This window comes from Panicum virgatum, chromosome 1N, assembly GCF_016808335.1.
Source record: "Panicum virgatum strain AP13 chromosome 1N, P.virgatum_v5, whole genome shotgun sequence".
Classification (NCBI taxonomy): Eukaryota; Viridiplantae; Streptophyta; class Magnoliopsida; order Poales; family Poaceae; genus Panicum; species Panicum virgatum.
Genome location: NC_053145.1, coordinates 39,486,847 through 39,504,345, shown reverse-complemented (window position 1 = coordinate 39,504,345; position 17,499 = coordinate 39,486,847). Strand labels below are relative to the sequence as shown.

General features: G+C 48.1%; 1 non-coding gene across 1 annotated transcript; it reads right to left on the bottom strand.

Annotated features, from left to right (window-relative positions):
• Positions 1–15,815: 15,815 nt before the first annotated feature.
• On the bottom strand, positions 15,816–15,922 carry LOC120657761. Its single transcript, XR_005668300.1, has one exon. It is a non-coding gene; the product is annotated as a small nucleolar RNA R71 (small nucleolar RNA).
• Positions 15,923–17,499: the final 1,577 nt, after the last annotated feature.

The window sequence follows — 17,499 nt, the reverse complement described above, 5'->3', positions numbered from 1 at the left end:
ACTTGGCAGCTAACATATCGACTGTGTCGATTTGATGCATGCCCCTGGGACGGGCTGGCTGCCTTTCTCCTTTCCAACTTTGGTTGGAAGCTATCTTGTCAATCAGCGCCTTTGCTCCCGCTACAGTGAGAGAAAGGAATGAACTACCCGCAACTGCGTCAACATGGTCCTGGGCTTGCTGATTCAGGCCATGGAAGAAGTTATGAATGATCAGCCACTTTTCTATGCCGTGGTGTGGGCATGCTTGTATGTACTCCTGGAGACGCTCCCAGACTTTCGGGATGGTCTCATCCGGCAATTGCTGGATTCTGGTGATCCTGTTCCGGAGGGCATTGGTCTTGCCCACTAGAAAGTATTTGGCTAGGAATGCATTTGAACAAGCTTCCCATGTCGTGAAAGCTTCTTTGTTGGAGTAGAACCACGTCTTGGCCTTCCCGAGCAGTGAGAATGGGAATAGCCGAAGATGGACGTCATCCAGAGTAGTTTCTTTGGGGTTGATGGTGTTACTCACCTCCAGGAAGTTCTGGAAATGGGCATTGGCATCCTCGGATGCCTTTCCGCAGAATGGACTTGCTTGGACCATATTCACGAGTCCAGTCTTTAGCTCAAAGCCATCATTACCAGCTTGGTTGACGTTCAGCTCAGAAGGGATGTGGCTGCTGGACGGGGCAGAAAACTAACGGAGAGTCTTTGCCATGGATGAAGATGCTGAGGTGGAGGGTGAACTGGTAGGCCAAGTGAGTCTCTTCTGAGGTGGGATGACGCGGCGTCTCACGATTCTCCCAATTCTTTCTTGATTTTGGTGAAGTTACTTGGTAGGTCGAAACCGGTCATGCACTGCTCTGCATCGATCAAAAGATGGAGAGAGCAATGGTAAGCCCGCTAGGGTTAGCTGTGACAAACTAGTATAGTTTATCAAGCTATCTACGATATCTTTAGCCAATTACTTCCCCGGCAACGGCGCCAGAAATGCTTGTTGGCGTTTCTTATGCCCGATTAGAATAGATATTCTGCAAGCGCATAGAATCACCGCTATAGCACTTCACCTTGGAGAATTCCATGGTATCGTATTTTTCCTCAGGGAAGCACTATGGTAAAGATTATCGTAAATCGATTGATAACCGTACTAGCTTAATCGACCGACTGACTAGACGGGGGTAAGCCAGATAGGTAGATAAGATAAATGGCCAGACAATGACCGAGTGACACACGGAGATTCTAAACCTTAGAGAGGTAGAGCTGGGAGGACAATGAGCGAGATAAGACACCTGATACACTTCTGAACTATCGAGCTAGCCTCTCTAGATCAGACTAAGCACCTAACGAGTTCTTAGAAAAGCAGAGCTTACTTTGGCGGTTGGAAGAGGAAGGACTTCAGAATGGGATGCGAGGGGAGTCCAACGGCAACCTGCACTACTGCTATGAAAACACCTGAACGTGGTGGACTACAAAAAACGGATAGGGCTGTCACCACCTACCGACTACCACAACGGTTCCGTGGGGTGGAACACACTTTCTAGCTAACACTAAGGTCAGACACCACGTCTGCACTCAGTGTTAAGATTTCTCTCGAGGCCTTCGAGAGAAATCCCCCTCAACCTAGAGCACTAACTTGAGATACTCTAGTCCGGGCGAGAAAACTTGTAACATAAGTTCCCGATCACTTAGAAAGATAACTTAGCCTGAGCTAAAGGAAAACTTCCGTGCTCAACCCGAACCTCAGACTTGAGTAAATAAAAGACTACTGAAAGCAAAGCTGACTCAGAGAATAAAGAAGATAACTTATATTAATAAAGTCAAAAGAAAGATACAAGAGCTATACCAGACTTTCGACGACTCTGGAATCTCGAGCAAGCTCGTATTATTTCCGAGAAGGTGATGGCTTAGAATGTGAATTTACGGCCGTCAACAAGCCACCTAACCAACTCTCCCACACCAAAGATCTCTACGTCGGAAGATTCTAACAAGATCGCCAGATCCTGTAATCGCGGCGTCACGTTGCTTCCCGACCTCGCCAAGGAGATCGAGGTGAAACTTGAAGACAAGTCGGGTTCTACTCGAACTCAGATCGATCTCAGACCGAATTCAACTCAGATTGAGAGTCTTATTGCGCAACCCGTCTTTGGTTTGCGCAATTCATCGTCTGTTTACAAACAGATGATTAGATCCTCCTATGAAAATAGCTTGGATCACCTACTTCATGTCGAAAACCAATCAGCCACCGCTAGCCGGGAGGCGCCCGTTTTTGACGTTTACCCAGATCTAGTCGAGTCACCTCAAGACAGCCTGGATTTCATCACCAATGCACTGGCTAAGATGCAACTCAAATCTTGCCGAGGCCATACCCTCGCAGAACTACTCGACAATCTGTGAGAAGTTGCCAGCATTGATGATCTCCCGTTTCAACACGGCACTCCCCTCGAAACTGAGAGGGAAACTGGCTCCGGTGGAACTGTCCTAGCTGATTACGAATCATACCCGGAAAGCTTCTCTCACGAGCGTTTGCTTCCGGTAATCATCTAGCCCGGGGGTGCTCCAAGCCACCATGATCCAAACGAAGCCTTGGATCAGATCTCAGCAGACAATCTGACTCAAGACGCTCCAGCTGATGAAGACGAAGCCACTCGCACAACCCGCAGGACAAGGAATCAATGAAAAGAAGAACGCAGGGTTCATGCAGCTCAATGTGCTCGAATTCCACCACACAACCTAAATAATGAGTTCAACAACGTCGCGGATCCGGTTTTCAGAACACCAATTGCTGCGATGACAGAAGCAACCCTACGACTCATGATGATGCCCCAGAATCTAGAGATAGACCGAGTCATAAATCTCACCAAGAACGCTGTTGAACAACTCGAGAGACAAAACCCGCTGTACTCACTCCATGGCACACGATCAAGGGCTACCGCAACAGTCATACCTTAGGCAAGCCGTACCCTCGGAGGCCACCAGCGTCAACAACAGCAGGAGCAGCAAAACCAAAGAAATCAGGAGGATCAGGAAGCTGCGAGCAGTCAACGCCCCAGGGGTGGCCAACCGCAAGCAAACCAGGCTCCTGAGCCTCATCCAAACCGCAACAACAACCGTGGGCATAACAGGGAAGAGGTAGCCGACTCCATCATGGATGCACGGGATATCATCAATGCAAGACACAGAGCACAGCTCATGGACAACTCTGATCGCTTCCCCGCCCTCAGCAGAGTCTTCGACAACATCGAGTACCCAAAGGATTTCAAGCTGACAAACATCCAGAAGTACGACGGTAAGCAAGACCCTGCTCAATGGTTACATTTATAGTCGACCGCTATTAGTGTTGCAGAGGGAGACACCAACACCAAGGTCCTCTACTTCCCGATGGCTCTGGAGCCCGCACCCCTCACGTGGCTCGAAAGCTTGGCGCGCGAGTCCCTACACTCGTGGGACGACCTCAAGAAGGCCTTCATCGACAACTTCCAAGGGTCGCTACACCGAGTAGCTACTTGACACGCCCTGTCCATGTGCAAACAGGAGCAAGGCGAGTCGATCAGATCCTATGTCAAGCGCTTCTTCGACACAAGAGCCACCATCCCCAACGTCACCGACGACGACGTCATCGACTACTTCTAGAGCGGCATCACCTTCCAATCCTTGTACCGCGACTTTGGGCGCAATCGGCCCAAAACTGGGGTAGATCTACGGGACATGATGCAGCGCTAGGCAGATGAAGAGGAGCAAGAACGCAGTCGCTTTCCCCGCCGCAACAACGACAACAACGGGAAGCGCAACAACGACCGTGGAGGGCCCAGCAACCAGCGGGATCCTACGTGCAAGCGTAAGCTTGACGACACTGTCAGCACTATGGATCGCACACCGTGTGGCAAGAAGGGCAACAAGCCGCAGGATCAGTTCGACATGATCCTACACAACAAAAGATGTCCAATCCATCCCAAGAGCAACCACTCGATGTGGAAGAGCACGATCCTGCGCAAATCCTTCCAGTTGGCACCTACAGCTGCTCCAAAGAAAGAACAAGACAAAGATGATGAAGACGACAAGAAAGACCATGACGGTTTCCAACAGCAGCAAAACATCGTCAACGTCATATTTGGAGGAGATCCTAGCTTCTCCAAGCGAGCTCAGAAGCTCCTACTCAGAGAGATCCTCTTAGTCGAGCCAGCAATTCAGAGGCCACTCAAATATAGCGAGGTCCCCATTACCTTCTCCAGGGAGGATCAGTGGACCAGCTTCTCTGAACCTAGAAAGTTCCTGCTAGTACTCGATCCAGTCGTTCAGGGATCCAAGCTTACTCGAGTACTCATCGATGGCGGAAGTGGGCTCAACCTGATCTTTGCAAGCACATTGGTAAAGATGGGCCTCAACTACATGAGTCTACTTACTAGAAGCAAGGCTCTGTTCTACGGCATCGTCCTCGGAAATTCCTCTACTCCAATTGGCTCGGTCACTCTCCCAGTCACATTTGGTACAGAACAAAACTTCCGGACAGAATACATCAAATTCAAAGTAGCCGACTTCGAATCTTCCTACCATGCTATCTTGGGAAGACCTGCACTAGCCAAATTCATGGCAGTACCGCACTATGTTTACCTGCTCCTCAAGATGCCAGGCAACACAGGAGTCCTTTCACTACATGGAGACCTCCTTAAGTCTTTCGAATGTGACAAGGAAGCAATTGATCATGCTGTCACAATCCGGGTCCCTAGCTCTGTCAGTGAAATACTTGCTGCTGCTAAGGAACTCTCACTCAAGGAGTCGATGCCTTCCAAGAAGCCAAGCCAATCATCGGTTAAACCAACCAGTGATGTGGGCACCAAGACTATCCAACTACAAGAGGGAGACGACTCCAAAACAGCCATCATCAGAGCAGGACTGGGTGACAAATAGGAACTCGAGCTCGTCAATTTCCTTAGGGCCAACCGAGACATATTCGCATGGAAACCAGCGGATATGCTAGGGGTGCCCAAGGAGTTGATCGTGCATGCCTTGAAGGTCGACCCTAAAGCCACACCAATAAAGCAACGGTTACGGCGGTTCTCGCCAGACAAGCGAGAAGCCATCAAGAAAGAGGTGGCAAAACTACTCGCAGCAGGGTTTATCAAGGAAGTCTACCATCCTGATTGGTTGGCCAACCCTGTGCTCGTCCAGAAGAAGAAGAACAACGAGTGGAGGATGTGTGTCGACTACACTGATCTAAACAAGCACTGCCCAAAGGATCCTTTCGCGCTACCTTGTATTGATCAAGTAATCGACTCGACAGTAGGATGTGTCTTGTTATCCTTCCTCAATTGTTACTCAGGGTATCATCAGATCGCCCTGAAAGAGGAAGACCAAATCAAGATGGCCTTCATCACCCCTTACGGGGCATACGCCTACAAGACCATGTCCTTCGGGTTGAAGAACGCTGGTGCTACTTACCAGCGTGCGATACAGCTGTGCTTCTCCGATCAGCTACATCGCAATGTTGAAGCCTATGTTGACGACGTCTGTAACACCCTGATTTAAATTTCAGCATTTATTAATAAATTAAATTGGCTTTATTTAATTTTCTAAGGTTTATTGTGTTTAGTTGGCATTTAATCTAATTTTTTTGTTCCTTAAGTAATTAAAACTTATCATAGGTTTAAATTTTGTTGTTGCATTCATGCTGGTGCATACTTTAATTGATTGTGGTTTGAATTCAAATTCATACTTGAATTCAACCTTTGTTTGACTTAGAGTTGAAATGAGAGAGTAAATAGAAATAGAAAGGAAAAACCCCAAAACAAAACCCAAGACCCATGCCAAACCTCTTTCCCAAGCCGGCCCAGCGCGGCCCATGGCCAGCCCAGCGCCCGCTCCCACCTCCCCCGCACGGCCCAACCCACGCCAAACTAGCTCGGCCCAGACTTCGCGCTCGGCCCAGCCCGCACGCTCCCTCCGCACAAGCGACCCGCACGCGCGCCCGCCTCCCTTAGCCCACGTGGCCCAGCGCCCCCGCGCTCTCTCTCTCCCAGGCCGGCTCGCGTCACCCCGCACCCGCGCTTTCCGTCGCTGACCGACGGGGCCCACCAGTCAGCTCCTTCTCTTCCCCCTCCGCGCACGGATGCCCGCTATCACCGGCGAGTTCGCCGGGATCCTTATCCCGCTGCGACCCGCCGCAATCCCCGCTTCGCCCTGCCTTTTAATCACCCGGGCCCTACTCCACCCCACGCGCCGCCGTAAACCCTAGCAGCTGCCTCCACCGGCTCCGCCCCGCGCCGCTCCTCTGCGCCGCTGCGGCCACGCCGCCCCGTTGCACTAGAGCCCCGGCCAAGCGGCTCGATAGCTCTGCCTCGACGCCTGGAAACTCCCCGGAGTCTCCTTGTCCGATCCCGACCCGTGTGCGCGCCGAATTTCGGCCCGAACCCGTCGTAGGTGAGCCCGGCTCCATGCCTTTGCCCAACTCCGGTGATCCTCCAGCCGTGCTAACCCTTCTCCTGGGATCGCAGAGCATCTCCGCACTTGCCCGCGGAGAACCAGGAGCCAGACGCAACTCCCAGCACCCTCCTCCGCGAGTTCCGTCAAGCTCCGCCGCAGGACATCGCCGACGACCCCCTACGCTGGGCTCGTTCTTCGATCTAACCCCTCGGTGAGGACCACCCTACGTCCACTCTTCCTTTTTGTCGCGCTAGCATAGCCCGTGGGCCAACTTCGCGGCTCAACCGCCATTGCCGGCGATGCTCTGCCACGCCGAGCCGCCCCCACCGCCGTTTACTCTACTACGGCCATCCCTGACCCGCGCTCGAGACCCCAGTGGGTTACGCACACCGCTCTTGCCCCTTTGCACCAACCTGCAGCCCAAAACCGAGCCCGAATCACCGATTTGAGCCGCGCCGGCGAAGCTCCGCCGCAGCCAAGGGTCGCCGCCGGCGACTTTCCCCCCCTTCTGCTCTGAGCCGTTAGATCTGGGGTGGACAGTGTAGATTAGATCCGAACCCCGCTTCGCCCCGGGCCATGGGATCGTGATCCAACGATCCACATCGCTGGATACCGGTTCGCCTGTCCTTTTTGCATAAGAGCCCCTTCCTTTTGTTAATATCAACCCGCAGTCCGATCTTATTCAAAAATTTTTACGCAGAGGTCCTGATTTTAACGCGTAGCCCCCTGAGTTTTACCAGATTTGAATCCGCCCACCCTTGGCGTTTTTGCATGCTAGACCCTGGAACTAAGGTTTAATTACGTCTAGGCCCTCGGTTTTAGCAGAAAACCCCCTGGAACTTCAGTTTTCATACAAATAAGCCCCTAGAACTTGTTTTTAGCCTAGAATACGCGTTTTAGCTCCGTTTTTAGCGTTCTTTATATCCACGCGATCGTTGTAACGCGTAGAATAGTTCTAGAGTAGTTTTGTGCGCTGTTTTTATGTATTGATGTATTGTTTCTTAGTTTTTGTTAGTGTTTGCTTGTATGCTTATTTCTGTGCATTGTTTTGGCCATGTGTTCGTGAGTAGACGCTGATCCAGTTGAGGAGCCCCAGTACCAGTACCCGGAGCAGCCGTCTTCTGAGCACTTTGAGCAGCAGCAGGAGCAATACGAGGAAGGCAAGTGTAACATGAACAACCCATCACGTTTAAAAACATTTTCATACTGCATTTAATACTGTATGCCTATAAGGACTTTCCTAGCCACTTTATGTCCTTTATATATATCCTTTGGGTTGCATCTTGGTTAGTTGTGCTAGGTTGCTGCGCTACAACACACTCTGGTCCATTTTAATTAATTTGATTAATGGTTTACTTGAACTTAATTCTGAGAGTGGCCCTCTGTGTGGATGAGTGGCTCACGTCTCGTTAAAAGATGGTTTTGTAGAAACATGGTTTAGGGGGCCAGCACGGTGCTTAGTGCTTGGTTGGCCACTCTCCATAAGGACCAGTTCATAGAGCGACAACCTGGGACAACAGCGCTACCACAAGGCTAGAATGGGATAGACTTGGCGTAATAATTAGATCTTTTTGGTTTGGAGTAACTTACCTGCGGGGCAAGAGTAGTAAGCTTCAATGGTCCCTGCTCCTCCGGCTTGGTCTTTGCTTGGATTGCGCTCCTGTGCTTGTACCCCCGGAGGTGGGCCCCATCGTCGCTGACCTAACTCTCGCGGTTACGCCTTACCAACGAGATTCTTTTTAAAGGCCTCGTAGTGAGTCGCTAGTCATCTCACCTAAGGAAGTGTGATGAACAACTGGCGTAGCTCACGACTTGTGGGTAAAGATGTGCAACCTCTGCAGAGTGTAAAACTGGTATACTAGTCGTGCTCACGGTTATGAGCAGCCCAGATCCTCCTTTTGATTAGTGAAGTTATCTCCTTCCGACGAGGGAGGTGCTTCTCGGGGTTACCTTGGTGGCTTGGTTTTGGTGTGGTTCTCAGTAGTTTCATAATTAATTCTGATTAATTACTATGTAACTGGGTCAATGGTAATTCATCAACTCATAGTAAATAGCTTTAATAAAATTTTGCCAACACTTAAAAGCTAATGCAGTTGAGTCAGCCAGCCTAGAGCCTCATAGTTTGTGTTATACTTGTTGAGTACAAGTTGTGTACTCACTCTTGCCTCTTCTCTACTTTTTCCTCTTGGCTACGCTACTGCTGCTCAGTTCCTGCCAACACGAGGGAGTTCGTCCAGCGCTACCAGGACTACGAGGACTTCTAGGTGTTCGTCTCCCAGTCGACGTCCCTGTGGCGCCCTGCTTCAGCTTCGGAGAGCTTTTTTCGTATTTTGTACTTCGCTTCCGCTGTATCAGACATTTTTGTCATTATTGTAATAAATAACATTCGTATTCGCTTTATTATGTCTTTTTACGTGATATGTGCTATGATATACTGTTCATTCTGTTGTATATACGTGTGACTTGATCCTGGCACGTATATGATTGCTCGGTTTATGTTCTTTTATAAACCGGGTGTTACAACGTCGTTGTCAAAACTAAGACCCCAGGATCAATTCATTACTGACCTAGAAGAGACCTTCAACAGCCTCCGAAAATTCCGCTGGAAGCTCAACCCAACCAAGTGCGTCTTTGGTGTACCCTCTGGAAAACTACTCGAATTCATCGTCAGTAACTGAGGAATTGAGGCTAATCCATAGAAGATCAATGCCATAATGGCTATGGATGCTCCAGCTACCATCAAGGATGTCCAGAAGCTTACAGGCTGCATGGCAGCCTTTAATCGATTCTTGTCCAGGCTTGGCGAACGGGGATTACCCTTCTTCAAACTCCTAAAGCGACATGATAAATTCGAGTGGACTACAGAAGCCGTGGAAGCACTCGAGAACCTCAAGCATCATCTCCAGTCACCGCCGACTCTAACAGCTCCACTACCCGATGAGGAATTACTCCTCTATATCGCTACGACTACCCATGTAGTCAGTACGGCGATAGTAGTCGAACGCCCGGAGAAAGGCCACGCTTACGGTGTTCAGAGACCAGTCTATTTCATCAGCGAAGTACTCTCTGAATCAAAGGTTAGATATCCATCAATTCAGAAACTTCTATATGGAATTATAATCACCTCCAGGAAGCTCCGGCATTACTTCGACGAATACAAGATCTCAGTCATAACTGACTTCCTATTGGGGGACATACTCCACATTTGGGATGCCACTGGACGAATCTCAAAGTGGGCAGTTGAATTGGGAGCCTTGGAAATCAACTTCAAGCCAAGAACAGCAATCAAGTCACAGGCACTAGTCGACTTCTTGGCTGAATGGCGAGAAAATCAAATTCCAGCACCCCAGAACATTCCAGAGCATTGGGTGATGTACTTCGATGGCTCACTCAAGATCGACGGAGGCGGCACGGGAGTTTTGTTCATTTCCCCCAAGGGAGAACAATTAAAGTATGTGTTGTAAATCTTGTTCAAGGTCTCCAACAATGAAGCTGAATACGAGGCATTGCTACACGGCCTCCGACTAGCAGTATCTCTCGGCATCAAGCAACTACTTGTCTATGGCGACTCTTTACTCGTCTTTTAACAAGTCAATAAAGAATGGGATATCAACAAGGATACAATGGACGCATACGTTGAAGAAATCAGAAAGCTCAAAAACAAGTTCTCAGGATTGGAAATCCACCACGTCGATCGCAATAACAACGTGGGAGCCGATGTCCTCTCCAAACTTGGGTCCACTCGAGCAGCTGTTCCACTGGGAGTTTTTGTCCATGAACTTCACCACCCATCAGTCAGGCAACAAAGTCAAGAAGCCACTGACACGGAGGCCCTAGCCACAGTCAGAGAAGTGCTAATGATTGAAGTAGATTGGCGGACTCAGTTTGTCGACTTCATCAAGGAGTTCAAGCTTTCACCACATGTTGATCCTAAAAACGCTGAAGCTGCCCGCATCATCAGGCGTAGCAAGGGTTTGGTCCTCGTTGGCGCTCTGCTTCAGGCATCCTCATGAAGTGTGTTACCCTTGAAGAAGGCAAAGACATCCTCCAAGAAATAGACGAAGGAGTTTGCGGTAATCACGCTGCATCAAGTACACTAGTCGGCAAGGCGTATAGGTCAGGATTCTTCTAGCCAACAGCTATTTCGGACGCAGAAAACTTGATCAAACAGTGCCCTGGCTACCAGTTCTTCGGCAAGAAGACTCACGTCCCAGCACATAACTTGATAACAATCCCTCCATCATGGCCGTTTGCCTGTTGGAGTTTGGACATGATCGAACCTTTAACCGTAGCTCCAGGAGGATTCAATCATGTGCTGGTAGCAGTCGACAAGTTCACCAAGTGGATCGAGTACAAGCCCATTGTCAAGATCTCATCCGACAGAGCAGTGGATTTCATCTCTGACATTATCCATCGATTTGGCTTTCCTCACACCATCATTATAGATCTTGGTTCTAACTTCATGTCACAATCTTTCTGGGATTTCTGTGACAACTCTTGCATTGAGGTCAAATATGCCTCAGTAGCTCATCCTCGGGCAAACAGACAAGTTGAGCGAATCAATGGTTTAATACTTGACGGCTTGAAGAACAGACTCTACAATGCCAACACCAAGAAAGGTGGCAAGTGGATTCAAGAACTTTCTCATGTAGTCTAGGGGCTGCGAACCCAGCCTAGCAAAGCAATTGGACAATCTCCTTTCTTTCTCACCTATGGGTCAGAGGCCACACTACCGGTAGACATCATGTGGAGATCTCCAAGACTGGAAGCTTATCAAGAAGGAGAAGCAGATGAAGCTCGACAACTCGAGTTAGATTCAGTCGAAGAGGCCAGAGTCAACGCTCTAACCCAATCGGCTAGATATCTTCAAGGAGTCAGACGCTACCCTGACCGCAACGTCCAGCAAAGATCCTTCAGCATTGGAGATCTAGTTCTACGAAGGATCCAGGATGAGACAGGATTGCACAAGTTAAATTCCAGATGGGAAGGACCATTTATCGTAACCAAGGTTACAAGACCAGGATCATACAGAATCACTGATGCAGATGGCAAAGAGGTACCGAATTCCTGGGATATTGAGCACTTGCGCAAGTTCTACCCTTGATCCAAGCAATATGGTGAAGTCAGTTGATTTCTTTAATAAAGCAAGCGTCTTTATTGGCATATCGACTACATTAAAGGCAATTTCTCTAGCTGACAGCATCACCAGTCCAGGATAGCTTACACAGTTCTCCATCAGGATAACTACACAAGCCGCATCCTTGCCCTTAATGTAAGGGCACAACCTACTCGCCTAGCTCGGGAAAGTGTTTGGATACCTTTACTAGTTGTCCATCTTGGGTAACTCGACAGAGTTCATCCTAACAGGTCAACTATGAGAAACTCCAGCCTAGTTGTAAAGGTAAAACTACTCGCTTGCTCGAGTACGTCATGTATACTACTATATTTTGTCCATCTTGGGCAACCCAACGGGGTTCGCCCTAATAGGTCAATCTTAGTAGTTACTCCAGTCTACAAGTTAGACACCTTACTCGTCTCGCTCAAGTAAGTTTCGGATATCTTGGCATTTACATCTTGGATAACCCGATGGGGTTCATACCTAACAGTTTTGTCTTAAGGATTACTCCAGTCCTTGGTCAAAGGACACCTTACTCGCCTTGCTCGAGTAAGCCTTGGATATCCCTATGACATTTACATCTTGGGCAACCCGACGGGGTTCGAACCTAACAGTTTTGTCTTACGGATTACTCCAGTCCTTGGTAAGGAAACACTATTCACTTGCTCGAGTAGTTTATGGATACCTTTACAAGTTTCTCAAATCGGGTAGTCTGACGGGACTCACCCTAAATGATTAGCTTTAAGGATTACTCCATTCAAGTATTCTACTCGATTAGTTCATATTTATCCTACGGTATTAGATCATGCTTCTGAAGACACACCAACAGATACGAATTATGGACAACAACAAGAATCCAATGAAGATTATAAGAGTTGTTACAAGCAGTCTACTATGCTATGTTCTTCAGAATTTCCTCCGCAATCACTTCTGATTCCTTACAATACTCTCGGAATTTCTCATCAGAGCAACTGGAAGCTATTCCTTTAGCTATCAGAGCTAAATTAAACCGAGGCAAGTATGACTTGACAGCTCCTATCATGTGGGTTAGATAATTCTTGGAAGTAGCCGTCATAACATCAAAAATTTTCTAGAGAGCTTCTTCCAAACGCTCCACCAAGGACTTGCTACTTGACGACTCTTCTTCAGTATCAACCACATCCACAAGATCTTGAGCTGCTACTATTAGTCGAGTATGGTATTCCGGAGAACCTGATGGGAAGATATCTCAGAAATTGATATGACAAAGCAAAATCAAGACAAAAGATCGAGTGCTTACAGGCTTGGGCATTCTGCAATTGCTTCTGAAGCTTGGAATTTTCGTCTTGAAGCTTTGATCTGGCGCTTCATGTCACAAACCTCCAGATGATGCTGCTAACTTGCTTTATAAAGTTTGTTCCAAGGACCAAGGGCTTCATCCAGTCGTTTGGCAATCATGGCCTTTTGCTCCTCTAAGATCTTCCGATTGTCTACAGTCTTATATAACGCATGAGATTTCAAGAAAGATCGATTGGCTACATCCTGAGACATACAAGGCAAATCTGGTCAGACATCAACAACTACTCGATGAAGACAAGTAGCGGCAGAAGACTCACCTTGGTAAATTTAAAGCTCCACTGCATACAATCTATAAGTTTCTTCATGTTATCTAGAGACAACAGTGGATCATCAAATAGTTCCTTTCCCAACTCTTCCTGGGCTGACTGAGGCATAGACTGGAATGGTACCAGTCGAACGGAAGGACCTTTTGACCCTTCTGCTCCACTACTCCCAGGTCCACCAGCATTGGAGGCTCCTTCAGCAGCCGCAGGAGTATCAGATGTTTCAGGGCTTGGTTCGCTTGGATTATCAGCTATGTCTGCACTTGGCAAACTGGCAGCCGGGGTCTCGATCAACCCAATTATAGGAGATTCGGGGGCTGATCGACTAGTTCCTTCCGAACCACTAGACACCCAGTTGTGGAAGTCTTGGACTTGATCTTTCTCATGCGGCGAAAGATGTTGGATCCAAGCCAAGCAAGATTCTGAATAAGAAACCTGAGGCAAACAGGATACAATCAACAAAATATTATATACTTACTGGCCGGCATCGAGACGAGGAACTTTCTTCTACAACATTGAACCGGGAGCCACCTTCCGTTTCTTGCTGTCGTCAGAATCAGCATTTACAGAAGTCGGAGGCATAGAATACCAGGATTTATAATTTTTCTGCAGAAAGAAGCCAATACTTAGTCAGAAGATCAAAAATGGTTAACTACAAGTACTTGACATGGTATCCAAAACACGTACCCAGGCATTCTCGGGAGGATTTTGTGCCGAGAAGAGTGTTGGAAGCGTCAAAGACTTGTCGAAGTTATCGAGTACTTTGTAGCATCTCTTTATTACTTCAGACTGAGCCATTGGCTCTGGGGACATCCTAGTGGGATCCTGCATGCCTTCATATCTAAAGGCAGGATGCTTTCGCAGCTGGAGAGGATGTGTCCGGCGACCGCTAAATGAGAAGACCACATGATCTCCAGTGACTCCTTTCTTCTTAACAATGGCAATCGCACGAAGAATGGCTTCAACTTGCTTGCCACCAGGTCCTTTACTTGACCAGCTTTCTTGGACTTGCGGGGCACCAGCAATCCTTTCTGGAAGTGGAGATTCAAAGTTCCCGACATGGAACTAGAGCTTCTTCCATTCAGCTCCCTTATTCACCGGATCATAAGCCAAGTACTCGCTTCGTGTTTCCGGAGGGAGTACCAATTCACATCCCCCGACGACGGTGGGATTGGTGGCATTTGGGACAGTGACAAGGAGGAAGAAATGTTGAAAAAGGTGGAAATGGGGAAGAATTCCAAGGAAAGCCTCACAGAAGTGAGTGAAAATTGAAATACGCAAAATGGATTGGGGAGTAAGATGTTGTAATTGAATTCCCCGAAACTGAAGAAGTCTATAGAAAAATTCTGACATGGGAAGAGTGAGACCACGTTCTACAAAATCGCGAAACATAATGGTCTCAAGGGTACCTTCCATGTGGTAATCTTCTCCTTCACCAGCGTGCCAATGGCTTACGCCCTACTCTTGGAGGAGACCCATACTCTCCAACTCCCGGACCAGTGATTCAGACATCTTACTTTTACGCCAACCTGTGGACATATTGGCGATCGTTTCCTCTTCATTCTTGGACTTGTTCTTCTTGGGAGCCATCTCACAGTCACGAGTTTTAGCTCGGGGGCTACGAGAGGGGTTTTGGATTTTGATTGAGAAGAGGCGAATGTGAATCTGAGTCTAACGGCAGCCAGGAGTTCAAGGGGTAAAACCCTTGGAAGTTTTCAACTGGCTTTATAGGGTCTTCGGGGGCAATTTTGTGAATATTTGGGATGCCAACGGATTCTTTCCTTTTCAGGGAAGTTTTCAGTTTTTGCCACGAGTTTACATTGATTCTTAAATCTAAATGGAGGGATTTAAATTCAAGACTCGGGGGCTGCGGAATATACGTATCAGAGATTTATTTTTCTAATTTTTTGAAAAATAAAGAAGAAGAAAAAGACTAAAGTGACCCTCAGCCTGATTCTGCGATTCAACCTAAGGCTTGGGGGCTACTCCATATGGAGCACGAGTACTTCGCGCACCATATATGATCAAGATTTTGGGGTTGAGCACCTCACAGCCTCGAAGCAAATGGAAGTACATGAAGGACTACTCGACGTATCTGAAGGACCAGAAGGATGTTCTGACTACTTGAAGTACTCAAAGACGCCCAGCCAAGTGCTCGACGCCTGCAGGACTCGGCTACGAAGAGCTCAGGGGCTTGTCAGACCCGGGGCAGCGGGACTGCTTACAGACATAGAATGTTCTAGAGTAATGGATAGCTCATGGATGTACCTTACCTCCCTTGTAACTACCCGAATAGGTGTAGAACTAGCTGCAGTACAATGGAAACTACCCGATCGTGTTGTAAAAAGACTCCAACTGTACTCGGCTAGGACTTTCCATATAACCCTATCCCCCCGGATATATAAGGGCGGGCAGGGACCCCATCCAGAGACATCAACACCTAAGGCAATACAAACCATCACACATGATGTAGGGTATTACGCAACTCGCGGCCCGAATGTGTCTAAATCTTTGTGTTCCTTGCACCATCGAGTTCCAGAGCCGTTGATCCCTACCTACAAACCTTACTGCTAAGGGTATCCCTGAGCAGGCTTGGCGGTAAATACCGATAGTGGTTCTATTCCAACAAGGAAGCTTTCATGACATGGGAAACTTGTTCGAATGCATTCCTAGCCAAGTACTTTCCAGTGGGCAAGACCAACGCTCTCCGGAACAGGATCACTAGAATTCAGCAATTACCGGATGAGAGCATCCCGGAAGTTTGGGAGCGTCTCCAGGAATACATTCAAGCATGCCCACACCACGGCATAGAAGAGTTGCTGATCATTCAGAACTTCTTCCATGGTCTGAATCAGCAAGCCCAGGACCACATTGATGCAGCAGCGGGTGGTTCCTTCCTTTCTCTCAATGTTGCGGGATCAAAGGCGCTGATTGACAAGATAGCTTCCAACCAAAGTTGGAAAGGAGAAAGGCAGCAAGTCCATCCCAAGGGCGTGCATCAGATCGACATGGTTGATATGTTAGCTGCGAAATTGGAACTTCTAATGAAGAAGCTGGAATCTCCACACCAGGAGGTTAATCAGGTTTCGGAGTCTCGTATGACATGTGAAATATGTGGCGAGACTGGGCACTCGGGCACTTCGTGCCCATTAACTCAAGAGGATGCGAACTTCGTCGGGACCAATAATACTCCCAACCCAGGATTTCATCCTCAGCAGGGTTGGAACTCCAAGCCCAACCTCCCCTTCGGTCAACAAGGTATGAACTTCAATAACAATTTTCAGCGCACTTTAAAAGACCTAGTGTACGACCAAAAGCAAATCAATGATAATATTAGTAAGAAATTCCTTGCTAATGATAAGATTTTGAAATCTATGGCTGCACAACTAGAGGGATTTAATTCTGTTATAAAGAACCAACTGAGCTTTAATAAAATAATAGAAACTTAAGTAGCTCAGCTTGTATCCTCATGTCCTAACATTAACATGGGGAAACTACTCGGGCAACCGGAAGTACCCCCGAAAGAAAATGTTAGTGTGGTGACCACACTTGGTGGTAAGACCACGCAAGAGCCACCTTTCCCACAGGATGCAGGGAAGCAGCGGAAGACTGTAACCGCTAGCCATACCGAAGTTGAAGACGAAGCGCAGGAGGAGGCTGTCGAGTCCAACACTTCTGCTACCCAAGAAGACTCCGTGGAACCCCCGAGAACTTCACAGAACTATCACGACACAACTGCCTTACCATTTCCGGAGTGGATAAGGAAGCCAGTGGCCGACGAACAATTCGGAAAATTTGTCGAGGTAATCAAGAAGCTATATATGAATATACCGCTTCTTGACGCTATGCAGGTACCCACGTATGCTAAGTATATCAAGGATATTCTTGGAAACAAGCGGACGCTGCCCACCACTGAGGTCGTGCGGTTAACCGAAGAGTGTAACGCAGCTATACTCGATCCTCTCCTGGTGAAGAAGAAAGACTCAGGCTGCCCTACCATCACCTACTCGATCAGGGCTCAACACTTTTCAAATGCCCTCTGCGACTTGGGAGCAAGCGTCAGTGTCATGCCAAAGGTAGTTTATGACAAACTTAACCATCATGCACTTGCCCGTACTGCCATGTGTTTGCAGCTAGGGGACCAATCGGTCCGCTATCCCGCAGGAATAGCAGAGAATATCCCAGTGAAAATCCGGAATTTCTTCATTCCTGTCGACTTCGTCGTACTCGACATGGAAGTCGACACCAAGACACCACTCATTCTAGGCAGGCCATTGTTGAGCACAGCAAATGCTCATATTGATGTCAGGGCTGGAGTAATTCAGCTCAACATTAATGGTCAGAAGGAGAAGGTCGCCTTCAAAATGAAGGTCGAACATTGCTCAC